The sequence below is a fragment of the Sturnira hondurensis genome, unplaced genomic scaffold, assembly GCF_014824575.4.
Source record: "Sturnira hondurensis isolate 20B ecotype Veracruz unplaced genomic scaffold, ASM1482457v3 Scaffold0021490, whole genome shotgun sequence".
In the NCBI taxonomy this organism is placed as follows: Eukaryota; Metazoa; Chordata; class Mammalia; order Chiroptera; family Phyllostomidae; genus Sturnira; species Sturnira hondurensis.
Genome location: NW_028094121.1, coordinates 1,864,915 through 1,883,053, shown reverse-complemented (window position 1 = coordinate 1,883,053; position 18,139 = coordinate 1,864,915). Strand labels below are relative to the sequence as shown.

The window sequence follows — 18,139 nt, the reverse complement described above, 5'->3', positions numbered from 1 at the left end:
GCTTGAGGGGGTTTCTGTATACAAGCAAAGACCTAATTAAGACAGGGAGAAGCTGAGAGCTGGAGGCTCAAAGATGAACAATCCTGAGGAAAAACAGCCACTGTGCCTGCACCAGAGGAGCTCAGTTTAACGGGAGACAATGGACTCACTGCAGACCTGGCTGAGAGAGGCGAGCTAAGTCAGCCCCGCTGGGGGCCGGGAGGGCTCCTCAGAGGCTTCACAGCAAAGGTGGCAGCCGAGCTAATTTTGAAGAAGAAAGGACTTTCTAGGGAGACAAAGCAGGGGTGGGGAGGCATTACAGGCAGAAGGAACAGCAAGTGCTGAGGCCCAGAGGCCCAGAACAGCCTGACACGTTAGAGGAACCGCTGGGAGTTCAAAGTGCGGTGGGAGGGGGGCAGGGCAGACGAGCCCGGAGAGGCAGTCACGCAGATCACAAAGGGCTTTCTTTGAATACCCCTCGGAGAAACTGAAGCCGTCCCTGTCAGCAATGGGGAGCTACTGAAGTATTTTAAGTAGCAGGGGGTGACAGGGTCAGTTCTGTGTTTTAGAAAAATGGCTCTGGGGCCATAATGAAAAAGGACTGGAGAAGGCAGGCAGACAGGGAGGCAGGGAGGCCAGTGAGGAGGCCAAGCAATGACTCATCTATTCCTTCATTCACTGAACAACTCACTGCACACCTACTATGTGCTGGGGCTAGGCAAATCGGGATTCCTGACCCCACAGAGTTTATAGTTGAGCAAGAAAGAGACAAGGAAAAAGCAATTCAAGTGTGATGAGTATCACAAAGAAGCACAAGGTCCTATGGAGGGGGGTGGTGTTTAGTTTCTGGTTTTTAGGCTTTGCTGTGGAAATGAGGTTTGAGCTGGTATCTGCGCACAGGATAAGTAGGAGTTCACAGGGCACCAGGAGGAGGATTATATTTCAGGCTGAGGGAACAGGTCTGAAGTCCTGCAGCTGAGGGGGAGGGAGAATGGTGCCGAATAACACAAAAAGATGGGCAGGGACCAGATCACACAGGGCCTTGTAGATGACGTCAGAGTTTGGCTCTTTTTTCAGGAAGTCTTGGAAGGGTCTTAAGCACAGAAATGATATAAACATTTATGTTTAGAAGATCACAGTGTGAAAAATGAAGTGAAGCAAGAACAGAGACATAACAAGATCTGTGTAGGAGGCTGTCGCAGTGGTCCAGGTGAAGGCTGAGGGCTAATGGCTAAAACAGGGCGGTGGGCAGAGGGAGGAGAGACAGATTCATGAGACAGTCAGGAGAACGAACAGGGCTTGCCGAGGATTGGCTGTGAGATGTGGGGGTGAGGTGTCCAGGAGAACTTCCAGCTTTCCAGCTTGAGCAGGTGGGTGGATGGCGGTGACAGAGAAGAGCTGTGGACATTGGAGGCAGAGCAGGTGCCTGTGGGCGGAGCTGGGGGCCTAGGTTTGGACCTGAGGTTCACGGCAAGACATCTAAAGCAGTTATATCTGCAGGTCTTGAGGCCAGAAGCCACAGTCAAACCAGTAAGTGAGTTTCCCTGGTGGTGGGGAAAAGTGTGCAGCAGAGTGAGAACAGAGGCCTGGGTGGCTCTGAGAAATCAGGGTAGCAGCAGGGCCTGGGACAGAAGGACCAATCCCTGAGCTTGGAAAATCAGAACCATGAAACCCAAAAGGTAATTCGCTCAGCCCTGGGAGGCATGTGGCTCTGGCCTCACCTTTCCTGGCCAAGTGTGACGCCTTGGCACGGGCACTTCCCAGCTGAGACAGCTCTCCCTTCCCCGTAACACCTTCCTCCTTGGCAAACTCCAAGTTATCCTTCAGACCCAGCTCAGGGGCCCCTCCTCCTAGGTGAAGACTGCCCTGGTTCAGGCATGTGCTCTGCAGTTTAACAACCTGGGTTTGAATCCCAGCGCTGCCACTTGATGGCTGAGTGACTCTGCCAAGATACTTAACCTCACTTTCCTCATCTGTGCAATGGAGATAATAATAGTACCTATGTCATTGGGCTGTTTGAAGATGAATATGCAAAGTGCTTGGCAGAGAACCTTACACACAGTAAGCACTAAATAAATGTTACTATTATTAACATCCCACCCACCTTGGGGCAGTTAGTCACGTCTTCCACCTTATACCTCCTCCACTTAGGAACTGTTTGCAGGTCTGTGTGTCTCCCTACCTCTTCCTACCCCTCCCCAATTCGTGTGGTTAAATGGTAGGCAGGGCCCAGTGCTAAATGAAGATGCTGGACCCCTTGTTCAATATTAAGAATTTCAAGATGGTGACAGCAGAATATTAAACCAAGCATGGGATCCTTCTTCATGGAGGGTCCTGCACAACCACAGACTCATACAACCAACCTTGTCCTCGCCCTCAGCCAGCCGTGGGGCTAGGCCTGGTCCAGGTAGGTGTCAACCTCCATGCAACAGAGTAAAAATGACAGCCGACAACTGAAAGAGGGTTTTGTGATTTCCATCTGAATTTCGTTTTATACTTCCCATAGAGAAATAACATCGATCCCGTTTTCCAGTCGTGGACACTGAGGTTCAAAGACAGGTGTGCCTTCCAGCTGGAGTGTGAGCATAGGCCCGTTGGCTCGAAAGCCACGCCTGATGCCCTCTGGCTCCACAGGGAGGTCAGGAGAACCTGACCCCAAGGGATGAACTTCGTCAACAGGCCCAGAGAGAGGGACCTGGAGGGATTGAGACTGGCCTCCTCTCTCCTGGGAGGAGCAACATAAACAACCAGCTCCCTAAGCACCGGAGCTGCTGCACAGGGAAAGGGGTAGGGGAGGGCAAAAGGTCACTCTTGAGAAGGTTTTGCCTGAGGGCCATAGACCCCAGCCCACAGTCTTTGGAAATCAGACCCTGCCTCCTCTGCTCAAAACGATTTAGGGGCTACCCTTGACTACAGGATAATTCCCAAGTCTTTAGTACCCTGCTAGACCAGGGAGTTCTGGTGTGGTTGTGCCAACACCCGCCCATTCCCTGCCCTCTCTCCACGGCTGTTCTCCCCCACCACACCAGCCCTGTTCCCACCATCACCAAGGCTGTAGCACACACCATTCCCTTTCCTCGTCTCTTCTTTGTCTCCTCAACTCCTTGTCACCCTAGGTTCCCCGCATCCCTCCTTTCAATACACATCACCTGCTCTGGGCCCTCCCCTGGCTGGAATGTAGGCTCCTGGAGGCAGGGGCCCGTGGCTTGTAGCACTTGGTACATCAGGTATCTGAATGCATCCCCCTGCACTCTCCGCCCTTCCCTCTACTCCTCCCCAGCCATCCTTTTCTTGTCCAGGTGTCTCGAGCCCAAGGTGTGAGGAGCTCAAATTTGCAGAGGGAAGAGGATCATCGTACAGTACACAGCACTGGCCTGGGTGCTGAACATCCAGTTAGTACGTTTCATCCCTCAAGAACCTTCCAGATGGGGGTGAGACAGGCTGAGTGAAAATTATTCCTATTTTCCAGTGTGTCTGAGACCACCTGCCTGGAATGGTAAAAGAGTCTGGAAGTGGAGGACGTGGCATTTGAACCCAGGTCTGTTTGCTGCCTAAATACTCAGTGTCCTCTCTGCCCCTGGACTCACTGTTTCCAGCCAGCTCACCTCCAGCCAGAGAGCAACTATCTCCCACCCATGCCCTCAGTTCACACACGCCCCAGGTAATACAGCTCCTCTGTTGGGTCAGCGAAACACCAGTGTGGGAGAAATACCCCCCAGGTCAGCCGAACACTAATGGGGGAGACACCCCCATCGTCAGCAAAGTACAGGTACAGGAGGCACACCAACAAAAGGCCAGTGTGAGAGGCAATTCCCTGTGCCAGCGTCTGCCTGGGCCCATGACATAGGCTAGGGGTGCACAGATAGTGCTCCTGGGGTGTGGGAAGGCAAAGTAGCTGGAGCTGCTATTGCTGCCTGGGGGAGAAGGCTGCGTGTGGCTGGGGAGTGGGGCAGCCTGAGGTGAGAGTTCTCACATGGCACTAATGAAATCAACCACCAGCCTGCCCCCCCGCCCCCCAAGGCTCCCCAGGGACCCTCTAGGCTCCAGCTGATGCAATGCCCAGGCCAGATAATTGTTTTCTTCCCCCCTTAAAGGGCCAGATGCTGTTGCAGCTGAAGACATCACCTTCACCCCTGACAGACTTCCTAGAGCTTGGTACCTGGTTAGGGGTAGGGGGAGCCCAGAAAGGAATAGCTCAGCCCTGAGTTCTGCAGAGTAAAATCCAATTAATGTCCAGAGGCCAGAAGTGTCTGTGAGCAAGAAGGGAGGGAAAGATAATGAGACAGAGACTGTGCTTGGCTCAGGAGAACACATGCCCTGAGGGAGGGACCTTGGTCCCTGCTGGGTCCTCAGCACCTGACTCCTGCCTGCCTGTCCCATCAAGTCCTTGGCACAAGAGTTGCTCCTGAGTTCAGCAGTTATCTTACTGAGCTCCCCTGGGTTCTAGGGACTGTGCTAAGCAGCTCAAATCCACCATTTTATTTACTCCTCCCAGCAGACCTAGAAGGTGGGTTTGTTTTACTGAAGGAGGTTCAGAGAAAGAAAGTGATTTCCTTAATAGTGCAGAGCCAGAAAGTGGCACAGCCTGGGTCTGAAGCCAAGTTTGCCCGATTCTGGGCTTCGTATCCTGCAGAGGATCAGGTAGGGTTCAAACCTTAGGGCTGGAGATCCCTAAGCCAAGTAGCCTGGCACAGAGAGCAGGGAAGGGGTCTGTGGCTCCTAAACAGGCTCTGAAAGGCATGGTGCTTGGCTTAAACATAGGTTTCACAGACCCCCTTCCCTAACCCCTGCCCCATTAGGTTGCTCACATACCCCCAGAGACAGTTGGCAGCTGCCTGTTTATAGACCAATTGGTGGTGGCTGGCAGCAACTGTGGGGCTGGCTAGTTAACCCCTCAATGACCAGGCCTAGCCCAGAAAGGTCCTCTCCTTGCCCCTTCAGGCCCCAAACCCAAGGACTCTAGACTTTAAGAAGTCATCATGGGCCAAGGACAGGACCAAAGGGACAGCAGCTTTTCTCGCCACACCCAGAAACACCCCAGGAGCAGGGATTGGATGCTGACATTACCCTAGGCTCCCCAGCCCCATAGGACCACATCCGAACAGCCCCCAGGTGGCAGTGCCAACCAGCACCCCTTGTTCTCTGGCCTTGGGTATGGCACTGCCCACCTCATCCAGAACCACAGGAGCGATGAGCCCTTGCGGGGTTTCCAGGCCCAGCATACTGGGAAGAAACCCACTCCTCAAGGCTGGGCGGTCCAGAGAAAGTGATCTGGGCATGAGTCCAGCAGCCTGGAGGCCAGCCGGTGCAGACACCTCGTCTGAATGAGAGGGTGCCCAGCTTGCTCACCAAGGATCTTGCCAAGCTTCCCCAAACCCTAGATTCCGCACCATGGGTTGACCAACAGCCTCTCCCAGCTTCCCAGAAACCCCCCTCTTTCCACCCTAGGGCTGGAGTGAGCATCACCCCTTTTCTTTCACAGAGTGGGGGTGTCTTCTAGGCATCACAATGGTGTCTCATTGGAAGGAAAGAGTGGCCGCTTGTCAACCAGGGCACAGGCAGGACAGAGGAAGGCAGGCTGCCTTCCAGCTTTCTTTCCAGGAGGAATTTTAAGCACTTTCCAAAAATGCCATGCGAGGCAATGCCTTTGAAGACCAGGACCCCAGATGCTCTGAGCTTCAGCAAAACACTCAAGACTCTGGAGCCCTCTACCCCATTTTCCAGGCTCCCCCAAACATCCCATGTTCTCTTCGTATACCTTAGTCCCCACCCCAGAACCATCACAAACACAGTTCTCATCTGCCCTCATGCCCCAGCTCCCGCCCCCCAGACCCTACACGCTCAGATCCCTACGTGGCGCCTGCCGGCCGGAGCTCCCCTCCCCTCCCCTCCCCGGGTGGTCCCTCAGACCTCCGCAGCTCTCTTTCCACGTCCGGTCCTAGGCGAACAAGGCCTACCGACTTACCTGGGGTGGGGCCAGGGGCCAGATAGGGAGTGGTCTCCGTTGGCCGAGGCGGCTCTGCAAGGCGGGGCAGGTGCTGCCCCTGGACCCCGCCCCGCGGACCCGGCGGTAGGCGCGGCCCGGTCCCAGGCGGGCGGTGGACTCCAACGAGGTAGGGGCGCGGGGCGGGGAGGGGCGGCGAGAGAAGCTCACGGGGGCATCGCCCGTCACCGGGCCGGGCAGCTCTGCTCCGTCCGCCTGCGCTGCCGGCTCCGCAGCCGCCACGATTCTCAGCCGCCGCGGGGTGCAAAGCACAAGCCCCGGCTGGCGGGAGGTGAAGAGGGAGGCGGGGCCTCGTGGGGGCGGGGCATGAGGAAGGAGGGGCCGTGGGTGGGCGGAACCGGGGGGCTGGGTCTTTTATTGTGGGCGGGGCCTGGTGGAGTCCGGAGAGCGTGGGTTTGCCAGATTGGGGGCCATCTACGCTGATAAGGTCTTGGAGGGGGTGGGGTCTAGAAGATGCCTCAGACTTCTTCACATCCCTAGAACCTTCCTGTCTCGAACCTTACGTCCGCTCCCCAACCTCTATTTGTTCTTTCTTAGCCTTCCCTTGGGGCGCCTCAATGGCACCACAGTACCCCTGTTTCACCCTGGACTAGATCGAGAAATGTCAGATGATGAAGAGGCAAATGACTTACAAACATCGAATCCAATATATAGGTGGGAATACTGAAGCCCAGAAAGGAAAAGACTTGCCCAAGTGCCTGCTATGAGAAAAGAGGCTTTACGGTGTCTCTTCCACACAAAGGGTCAAGTTGTAGGGTTTCCTGCTTTGAGACCCAAGTTAACCTTTCTCCCCTACCCTCTCTTCTTCCCCTAGAGCAGTGTTTTTCAACTTCAGTTGATTTTGCTCCCCGCCTCCACTTCTGGGAACATTTGGCAATGTCTAGAGAGACCTCTTTGGTTTCCACAGCTGGGGGTTGCTACTATCATCTAGTGAGGAGATGAGGCATGCTGCTAAACATCCTGCAATGCACACAACAGCCCCATGCCAAAAACTTATGAGGCCAAAGTGTCAACGATGCCAAGGCTGAAGAGCCCTGCTCTAAGACCTGGGATCCGCCTAGATGAACTTCCAAGTGGGCTCCCTGAGTCCTGGGTTCCCTGGCAGCTGGGAACTTGAGGGTGATGTATGAAGTGTCTCGTAGGGTGTCCCCATCTTACCATTTTATTTATTTTTATAGAGAGGGCAAGGGAGGGAGAGAAACATCAATGTGGGTTGCTTCTAGCACGCCCCCTACTGGGGACCTGGCCCACAACCATGGCATGTACCCTGACTGGGAATCGAACTGGGGACTTTTTGGTTCGCAGGCCGGCACTCAATCCACTGAGCACACCAGTCTGGGGCCCGGCTTGCCATTTTTAACCTTGCTCAGCTGGTCAATTCCACTTCTGGGCTCCAGTGTTCTTGACTCCACTCATTTACAGAGGGGACGATATTCTTAGAATTTGCCTTCCTAATTGTTTGCTGGAGGCAGGCAAGGCAAGTAGTATTCCCTGCTGAAGGCATGGATTAAAATGTAAATGGGGAGTGGAAAGGTGTGGAGAAAGGGAAATGACTGGGATTAAATGACTCTCCTGAGGTAGCTAGCTCTATCTTCTACGTACTTCTCACTGTCTCACCCTTTCTCACCTGGTCTGTGAGAAAGGAAAACTGAGACCCAACAATGTGGAGTGCTCGAGGCTGGGTGTCACAGCTGGCCAGCGGTGGTGCTGGGACTCACACCTCTATTCCTGTATCAGCCAAACTTTTATTATCATCTAATCCACATCAGGCCTAGAAATAGGCCTGTGTTGTAGAATGATTGCTCTGGAGCAGCAAGGAGCATGCGATTGCGGGCCAGGAAATGGGGCCAGGGAGTAGCTGGGACAATGGTGAGGGTAAAGGATGTGGAGAGCTGGAGAGCAGAGCCTGGGAAGATGCGGGAGAGAAGGGAGGAACCGAGACTTCGCTGTGCTTGTCCCAGGCATCCTATCACAGACACACANGCCAGCGGTGGTGCTGGGACTCACACCTCTATTCCTGTATCAGCCAAACTTTTATTATCATCTAATCCACATCAGGCCTAGAAATAGGCCTGTGTTGTAGAATGATTGCTCTGGAGCAGCAAGGAGCATGCGATTGCGGGCCAGGAAATGGGGCCAGGGAGTAGCTGAGACAATGGTGAGGGTAAAGGATGTGGAGAGCTGGAGAGCAGAGCCTGGGAAGATGCGGGAGAGAAGGGAGGAACTGAGACTTCGCTGTGCTTGTCCCAGGCATCCTATCACAGACACACATAAACCAGGGGCTCCCTTTGGAATCATGGTCCCTCTGCACAGCTGATGAAAACTTGGAATTTCCCTCTGCAGACATGTGCACATGGACACTTCCCAGGGCTCCAAATTTCAGGGGCTCCAAAACTCCATAATGGCTTCCAGAAGTGTTGGGGGCTGGGTAGTGGTAGAGGCTGATTCTTAAGTGCATATAGAAGAATAAGCATTCAGGAATTTAAAAATCTTTAAAAAAAAGAGTAATGGACAAGGATTCACCGTACCTGATATTAAGGTATATTAAGAAGTCGACGTGTTGAATGCAGTATGGCATTGAAGCAGGCCAAAGGGAAACAGTGGGACACAGTGAAGAACAGAAATGGCCAGCTGCACAAAGGAGTGCTGTGCCTGATGAAGACAGCACTTTGGGTAAATGGGGGGGGGCGGGGGGTGAGGTAGAGGCCTTTCGACAAATGGATGAAATAACTGGCAAGTCATTTGGGGGAAATAAAAGAAAGATGTGTTCTTTTCTTACAGGGAAATAAATTCCCTGTGTAGTGTATACTTAAATAACACCGTAATGTACCAGAAGAAAATATACTCAATGTTTTAATAATCTTGGAAATACAAGACTTTCTTCTAGGCACAATGAAACCTAGAAGCCAAAGGGAGAACATCAATAAATATGACTCTAAAAGTGTCCAGAGAGAAGAAGTGGTCACACTCAGGTTTGAAAGACAAAGTGACAAACCCAGAGGGGATAAAACCCAGCTGACATTCATTCTTGTCCCCTCAGGCCCACCAGTCCTTCTCGGAGACCAAGAAGGGGTCAAGCTGGAGGGACGATTGTGAGGACCTAGGCTGAGCACATCTCTGCGGCTTCTCCCCGGGCACCCCGGCCAGCGCCCACCTGTTCAGGGGCAAGGAAGCCCCGGAAATCCCCGCTAGGCCATCTGGCTCCTCAGCAGGTGCCTTCGCGCAGCCAGCGGAGCCAGCCCCGAGGCTGCTCCCCACTTCCCTCGTGTGGCCATCCTGAGAACTGCAGTCCTCGGTTTCCGCTCAAGCAGCTTCCCCTCGTGAAGGCGGCAATTTTTTTCTTAAAATAAAAAAAAAAATCCGAATTTTTGAAGGAGCGAAAAATGTTCTAGGCATTGTGCTAAACACTTAAGGTAGAGTGTTTCATTTGATACTCAAAAACGGCTCTCCTAGGCGAGTCCACTGTATTATCATGTCCATTTGACAAAGAAACGGGATTTTAAGAAAGTGATTGTCCGATCTCTAAGTGGTGGCCTCAAGATTCAATGTCTGATTCCTGGTCTCATTCTTAATGCAAGAAAGCCAAGGCCTTGGGGGAACTCAAGAACATTTTTGGAGGTTAATCTTGATCCAGGCCTTGTCCCAGGTGCGGGGGATTCTGAAGCCATTAGGGGACACAGGTAGAGAGAAACAATTGAGATACAGTGAATCCTGGAGACTGCAGAGAACTTGCTAACCCCAAGAAGGGGTGGGGGCAGTGGGGAGGAACCCCAGAGGTGTGCTTGAAGCTGAATCATGTGGGGCTTGAGGGAGGGATGAAGGAGTGTGGGGCACTCACAAGCCGGGAAGGAGGAAAAGGGGTTATGGGGCGGGGCGGTGGTCTATGTGCCTTATGGCTGTTGTACTTGGAAATGAGGCTGGACAAGTACACCAGGACCAAGTGAGAATTTGGGCACAGAGAGTTTAGAGCAAAAAGATTCTGAGAGCTTTTTCTTTTTTCTTTTTTTAAGTGTATTTTATTGATTATGCTATCACGGTTGTCCCATTTCCCCCTTCACTCCCCTCCACCCTGCACACCTTCTCCCACCCACATTTCCCCCCTTTAGTTCACGTCCATGTGTCATGAGTTCTTTTTTCCTTTTTTTAAAAATATAGTTTATTGATTATACCATTACAGTTGTTCTATTCCCCCCTTCATTCCCCTCTACCCGCACACTCCCTCCCCCACCCTTCTCCCCCCTTAGTTTATAACCACGTGTCTCAACTTCTTTAGATTCTATATTTCCCCCACTATTCTCGCCCTCCCCCCTATCTATTTTCTACCTACCATCCATGCTATTTTCTGTGCCTTCTCCCCCCTTCTCCCCCTCCCACCCCCCTGTTTCTAACCCTCCATGTGTTCTTCATTTCTATGGTTCCACTCCTGATCTAGCTGTCCTCTTGGTTTGCTTTTGTTTTAGGTGTGGTTGTTAATACCTGTGTGTTTGCTGTCCTTTCACTGTTGATATTTTTCATCATCTCTTATATAAGTCCCTTTAGCATTTCATATAATAAGGGCTTGTTGATGATGAACTCCTTGAACTTGACCTTGTCTGAGAAGCACTTTATCTGTCCTTCCATTCTAAATGAAAGTTTTGCTGGATAAAGCAATCTTGGCTGTAGGTCTTTGGATTTCATGACTTGGAATACTTCTTTCCAGCCCCTTCTTGCCTGGAAGGTCTCTTTTGAGAAATCCGCTGACAGTCTGATGGGTACTCCTTTGTAGGTGACTGTCCCCTTATCCCTTGCTGCTTCTAGGATTCTCTCCTTCATTTTAGTCTTGGCTAATGTAATTATGATGTGCCTTGGTGTGTTCCTTCGTGGGTCCACCTTCTTTGGGACTCTCTGAGCTTCCTGAATTTCCTGGAAGTCTATTTCCTTTGCCAGACTGGGGAAGTTCTCCTTTATTATTTGTTCAAATACATTTTCCACTCGTGGCTATTTCTTTCCCCCTTCTGGTACCCCTATAATCCGGATGTTGGAATGTTTAAAGATGTCCTGGAGGTTCCTAAGCCTCTCCTCATTTTGTTGAATTCTCATTTCTTCATTCCTTTCTGGTCGAATGTTTCGTTCTTCCTTCTGGTCCATTCCATTGATTTGAGTCCCATTTTCCTTTCCATCACTATTGGTTTCCTGGACATCTCCCTTCATTTCAATTAGTTTAGCCTTCATATGTTGCTCTAATTTGTGACTGTACTCTACCAATTCTGTGAGCATCCTGATAAACAGTGTTTTAAATTGGGCTTCTGAGATCCTGGCAATCTGTTGGTCGCTTAGAGTTATTGGCTCTGGGACTTTGAGTTCTTGCACCATCTTTTGGGTTGTTTGTGCCTGTTAAGTAGCAGGAACGGAGCCCTAGGTTTTCACCAGAGCAGGGCAACTCAGTCGCTGGGTTGTGACGTCGTATATGGGGGGCGGGGTCAAAGAGGGACAATGGCTTCCCTCCGGTGCCCGCCGCTGCCGCGACCCCCACCAGCACCGCAGCCACCACTGTCACCAGGGCCATGCGCCCCGCTCCACTGCACGCGAGTGTGCCACCGCCATCAGCCCTCCACCACTGGGTTCGCCCCCTGGGGCCTGCGTGGTCTGTCTCACTGCGCGGGAATATGCGACCTTGGTCAGTCTGCCCCGCACCCTGACTAGGTCCGGGCTGCCTGCGCTCCTAGGTCTGTCCTTCCCGACCCTGCTCCACTGTTGGCTCTGCCTCTCTTACCGTCCCGGTGAACGGTTTGTAGCTGTCGGACTTCCGTATAATTCGGTTTTCTGGCCTCTGGGTGTGTCTTAGATCTCCAAAACTTTTGTTGTATCCAAACTTGGTTGTGGGAGAAGGCACAGTGTTTCCACCTATGCCTCCATCTTGGCGGAAGTCCATGTGTCATAAGTTCTTTAGCTTCTACATTTCCCATACTTTTCTTGCCCTCCCCCTATTTTCTCCCCACCATCTACGCTACTTATTCTTTGTACCTTCTCCCCCTTCTCCTTCTACCACTCCCGTTACTAACCCTCCATGTGATCTTCATTTCTGTGGCTCTGCTCCTGATCTAGCTGTCCACTTAGTTTGCTTTTGTTTTAGATGTGGTTGTTAATAACTGTGAGATTTCTGTCTTTTTACTGTTCATCTTTTTTATCTTCTTTTTCTTAGATAGGTCCCTTTAACATTTCATATAATAAGGGTTTGGTGATGATGAACTCTTTGAACTGGACCTTATCTGAGAAGCACTTAATCTGCCCTTCCATTCTAAATGAAAGCTTTGCTGGATAGAGCAATCTTGGATGTAGGTCCTTGCCTTTCATGACTTGGAATACTTCTTTCCAGCCCCTTCTTGCCTGCAAGGTCTCTTTTGAGAAATCCGCTGACAGTCTGATGGGAACTCCTTTGTAGGTGACTGTCCCCTTATCTCTTGCTGCTTCTAGAATTCTCTCCTTCATTTTAATCTTGGCTAATGTAATTATGATGTGCCTTGGTGTGTTCCTTCTTGAGTCCAACTTCTTTGGGACTCTCTGAGCTTCCTACACTTCCTGGAAATCTATTGCCTTTGCCAGATTGGGGAAGTTCTCCTTTATTATTTGTTCAAGTAAGTTTTCCACTTGCTGCTATTCCTCTTCCCCTTCTGGTACCCCTATACTTCGGATGTTGGAACATTTAAAGACATCCTGGAGGTTCCTAAGCCTCTCCTCATTTTTTTGAATTTTTGTTTCTTCGTTCTTTTCTGTTTGATTGTTTCTTTCTTCCTTCTGGTTTACTCCATTGATTTGAGTCCCAGTTTTCTTCCCATCACTATTGGTTCCCTGTGCATTTTGCTTCATTTCACTTAATGTAGCCTTCATTTGTTCATCTAATTTACAACCAAAATCAACCAATTCTGTGAGCATCCTGATCACCAGTATTTTGAACTGTGCATCTGATAGATTGGCTATCTCTTGGTCGCTTAGACGTATTGGCTCTGGGGCTTTGATCTGTTCTTCCGTTTAAGCCATTTGGGGGGGGAGTTGGTTGCACCTGTTACATATGAGGGATGGAGCCTTAGGTGTTCACCAGGGCAGGGCAACCCAGTTGCTGGGTTGTGATTCTGTATGTGGGGGCGGGGTCAGAGAGGTAACAATGGCCCTTGCTCTGCTCTCTCTCGGATTTCAGTCCCCTCTGCTGCTTCCCACAAGCAAATTGGCCCCTTTGGGTGTTGGTTCCTGGGTGGGTGGGCTCGTGTACCTTCTAGGACCCTGTGGGTCTCCCCCATGAACTCTCCTGTGAGGCTGGGAGTCTCTCCCTGCATCTCGCCCCCCAACAAGTGTTTTCAATTGGTGCTTTTAGGCTTTATTTCCTGGTGCTGGGGCCCTGGGTTGCATGCTCTGTCTTGCTGCCCATTTTCGTCTGGTTTATCTGTGCCCAAATGTGTGTCCAAGGTCAGCCAGCCACCTGGCGTGCCTCACTGGGTCTGCCGGTTGCCACCCCATGCCCGGGATCTCCCAGCCACTGCCTGCAAGCCTGGGGTCTGTCTGCCACCGCTTTTTCCTGCAGTGACCCCTCTCTGCTGGATGCCGGCTCCGCCCCTCTTACCGGTCTGGATGAATGGGTGTCAGACTTCCATACAGTTCAATTTTATGTTGGATCTGGTTGTTTTTTTGTTTGTAAATTTTTGTTGTCCTTAATTTGGTTATGTGAGGAGGTACAATGTGTCTACCTACACCTCCATCTTGGTCGGAAGTCCCTGAGTGCTTTTTCTATGTTTCGGTTCACTTGGTCTAGTGGTCACCTTTGCTGCCAACCCAACCTGCTTTTTTCCCTCCAGATGCTCCCCATTTGGGTTTAAGGTATCAGGTGCTTAAGCCAGAAGTCTGGGAGTCTCCGAGTCCTCCCTTGTCATTGCCTCTATCCTGTTAATTATCAGGGTCTGCCCCGTCTGCCTCCTACATATTCCCCAGGTTCATTTACTGCTCTCCATTCAGATGGCCTCCCTTTCACCATTTCCAAACTTTTGCTCAAGAGAAATCCTTTTAAGGCAGATTTGATTATGACTGCTCTCCTATTAAAAATGCTTCTCATTGATCCATTCAACAAATATTGAGCAACTATTGGTCACATGTGGAGTACTGATAAGCACAGAATTTAAAGCCTGTTGGAGTGACAAATATCAAGTTACCCCCTCCCCAAATCATGTGCAATTACAAACTGGGATTCTTGCCATAGGGGGACCTGGCCCAGTAAGGGAGGTTGCAGAATGCTCCTCAAGGTATCCCATCTGAAGTCTGAATAGCAGTCAACCAGATAAAAGAGCTGAGGATTGGGTAAGAGCTTACACAAAAGCCCTGAAGGTGCTTTTCTGAGTCTGTTTTCTCACCTGTTTAATGGGGATATTTATAGTTCTGAGGATTAAATGACTTAATAGGTATTAAGTCCTTAGAATAGGTCCTGAGACATAATAAAATTTTCCATAAGTGTTAGCTATAACAACAATTATTATTATTATTTATTAATTTTTAAAGTAGAGAGCCACTGAAGGCCTATCAGAAAAGAAGTTACATGACAAAGTAGGATTTTTTAAAGGTTGCTTTGGCTGCAGTGAGGAGCATGGGTAGGAACAAGGAAAGTCTAGAGTCAGGGGAACTAATGAGGAGACTCTTACAGGAGTCCATTAAGAGATGTGGGGCATTTACACTAAGGAGGCAGAGAGGATGAAATCAGCCTTGGTACCTGATTGGTGGTGGGAGGCTGTAGGAGGGACTCCCGATGTTTTGGCCCCAGCGGCAGGGTGGGTGATGTTCTTTACCAGGTCAGGGAAGCCTGGGGAAGGACCAGGCCTGGGGGAGGACCAGGCCTGGGGGAGGACCAGGCCTGAGGGCAGGGCTGAGTCCAGTCTTGGACACATTCAGATACAGGAACTGTGGGCCCTCCTGGGTGAGGGCCTGCAGAGGCAGCTGATTAGGTCTTGAGTTCAGAGGAAAAATTATGGCTGCAGAGATTAAATTGAGATTGTTGGCAAATACATGAACATTGGACCCCAGTCATCTGATCTTTGAAATGACAAGAGAAAGGAGAGAGCTAAATGATTTTTTAAGGTTTCTTCTGGCTCCAAAATGTGTAGGTGTCCAAGCGTTGAAGTTGGTAGGACCCCAGAGACAGAGACAAAATAAAAATCCATGTGGCCTAAAAAACTGGGAAGAGACTCACTAGAGGTTATTTTTCATTCTTTCACCTGACTTTCACTGAGCAGCTACTATAAGCCACTTGGTCTTCTGTGGATAAAAGGGCGAAGAAGGCCCAGCCCTTGCAGGGAGGGTATTCACGCCTGGTGGGGAGACAGACAAGGCAAAGGGCAATTATAAAATACAGTCATGTGCTGCTCAGTGATGGTGATATGTTCTGAAAAATGGGTGATTAGCTAATTTTGTCATTATGGGAACATCATAGACGGCACTTACACAAACCAAAATGGTATAGCCTACCATGCACCTAGGCTGTATGGTACAGCCTTGTGCTCCTAGGCGACAAATTTGTACAGCATGTCACTGCACTGAATACTGAGGCAACTGTGACACAAGGCTAGATATTTGTGTGCCTAAACATAAACATAGAGAAGGCACAGGAATGGCACATAAAAGACAGCACACCTGTATAGGGCATTTAGCAGGAATGGAGCTTGCAAGACTGGAAGGTGCTCTGGGTGAATCAGTGAGTCAGTGGCAGGTGAATGTGAAGACCCAGAACATCACTGAACACTACTGTAGACTTTACAAACACTGTCCAAAAAGCCTCCTCCTGCCTCCTTCTGACAGGGTCAGAAACAGAGCATCAAAGAAGCTGTCAATGCTGCTGCTCCCTGAACAGCGATATGGCCTGGACCGACTGAGGTTATCGGGAGGAGGACCTGGCTGGGTAAGGTGTAGATCATCATGTTGACTGTGAGAGTCTGAAAGGTGGCCTGAGGGGCAGCAGGGATACGAAATCCAGATGCAACAATTCAGGAGCACAGGGATTGTCATAGCAATGTCGTGTTGGTGGTTGCATGTTGGAGCAGTGGACCAGTTAAGGAAATTTGTATTATTTATAGACATTATTATTTGTATTATTTATATTTATATTTGTAGTATTTATGGAGAAAAAAGCCACTCCTTTGTATTTGAGCTAGATTGTGTTTTACATAAAGAGGGTATAGAACTGAGGACTCAATAAATGACTTTGGACATTTGTTTTGGCCTTCCTGACCTTATCTTGCATGAAGGGTTCTCTCTGGCTTTGAAAAGATGGGCAAAATAAAACTTATCTATGCTCTACATCAGTGATTTGCAACCAATGGGCCATCTGAATTTTTAAAACATATAATACCTGACTATTTAGTCAGGGGCACTGACCTCTTTTCCCTTAGAGTGTCAAATAAAAATAAAATACAATAGCCAACACGATGGCCATCTGGTGTGACTGCCCTGTCTTAAACCATAGACATATAGGTCATATAATAAATAGGGTTGCATCTTATTGGTCATGCTGCATACTAAGGTTGTATCTGATTGGTTAGTTCTTGGTATCGGAAATCTTATTATGTACAAGTATAGTCACCTGGTATTTTTTTAAAGTCACTTTGTAGTAAAAAGGGTAGGTAATTATGATGACTGATGCAAATCAATCAACATTATAACTATTTTTGTCAGTTTGGCAAAATATATTTTGGGTGTGCTGCAGAATTTTAGTAATTAGTTTATGTGTGCCACAGGATGAAAAGGGTTGAAAATCACTTCCTTACGTCATTACAACCTGAAAATATTTCCAAAGTGCAGAGGGACAGGCCGCCTCCACACGGCCACAGAAACCCTTTATACTCACGTGGAGTGACACTGAACACTTGTTAAGGGAGTCCCTGGGGACCTGTGTCCTTGCACGGGATCTGCGGCCTGCAACAGAGGACTCATGCAACGAACCTACTCCGAAGACCGTCGAGGCAAACCTGNTATGTGTGCCACAGGATGAAAAGGGTTGAAAATCACTTCCTTACGTCATTACAACCTGAAAATATTTCCAAAGTGCAGAGGGACAGGCCGCCTCCACACGGCCACAGAAACCCTTTATACTCACGTGGAGTGACACTGAACACTTGTTAAGGGAGTCCCTGGGGACCTGTGTCCTTGCACAGGATCTGCGGCCTTCAACAGAGGACTCATGCAATGAACCTACTCCGAAGACCGTCGAGGCAAACCTGGGAGGGCTGCAGCGCCGAGGGGGCAGGCTCCTCTGCTGAAACAGACCCATGTCGGGGACGTCACCTGTGCACTGGCAGGTGAGGTGCTGTGGGTGAGAGGGGGTGCCCAGCGCTACAGGTAGGGATCCCATCGGGGAAAAATACTCCTCCTGAACCCCTAGTTGTTGACCAAAGGCTTCCTTACGCAGCACGTGACTATAGTAAGCTAAGTGCCCAGACCAAGGGATGCTTCCTAGAGGGAGCGACGTCCAAGACAAGACCTGAAAGTCAGGCAGAAGCAAGCTGTGTGAGGAACCTGGGCCTGGGAGGGTTGTCAGTGTGGTTGCTGCTCATGTGGTTATTTTAAAGAGCTTTATCCCTCTTGAATTTTTCACTCTGGGCTCCACCCCTCTACCTCCGGTCCACTTCAGGTGCAAAGGGCCAAACAATCGTAGTTGAATTTCTTAAGCTCTGTTAATGTCTTCTCCTAGATCCTTGTCTGCTTTGCTCCTCACGACCTCAACTCCACAGTCTGTGCCAGGGCTTGGATAAGGGTGGGGCAAATGAGGCACCTAGGGCACAAATTAAGACAGCTCTCACTCTTGGGCATGCAATGTGCTCCTGACCCTTCTCCCTGCTCGCGTCCCCACACCAGACTTTCAAGGTGCTCCTCTGTGCTCACATATTGCTGTTTGGTCCCTACCGACCTGTGCCTGGTAAAAGCTGGCACTGCTCCAAGGCTCAGCTCAGTTACCACTTCCTCCTGGAAGCCTACTGCTCTTCCCAGCGGTCCCTTCCTCCTGCCTAGGCCAAGACGGGCTGTGGGGCACTAACAGCATGATAAAGGCTGCAGAGCTCAGTGGTTAAGGGGGTCGGCTGTGGCACCAGAGTCCTGCTGTGCTTTTCATCATCTGTGCACTGCTCTCTGAGCCTGTCTCCACCTGTGAAC

General features: G+C 50.3%; 1 protein-coding gene across 2 annotated transcripts in view; it reads right to left on the bottom strand.

Moving 5' to 3' along the window:
* Window positions 1-6,239, bottom strand: part of RIMS3 (regulating synaptic membrane exocytosis 3) — a 34,119-nt gene extending 27,880 nt beyond the window's left edge. For both annotated transcript variants that reach the window (XM_037032626.1, XM_037032625.1), the window contains exon 1: window positions 5,945-6,239. The gene's annotated coding sequence lies outside the window, so the exon portion shown is untranslated. The remainder of the gene's footprint in view (window positions 1-5,944) is intronic.
* Window positions 6,240-18,139: the final 11,900 nt, after the last annotated feature.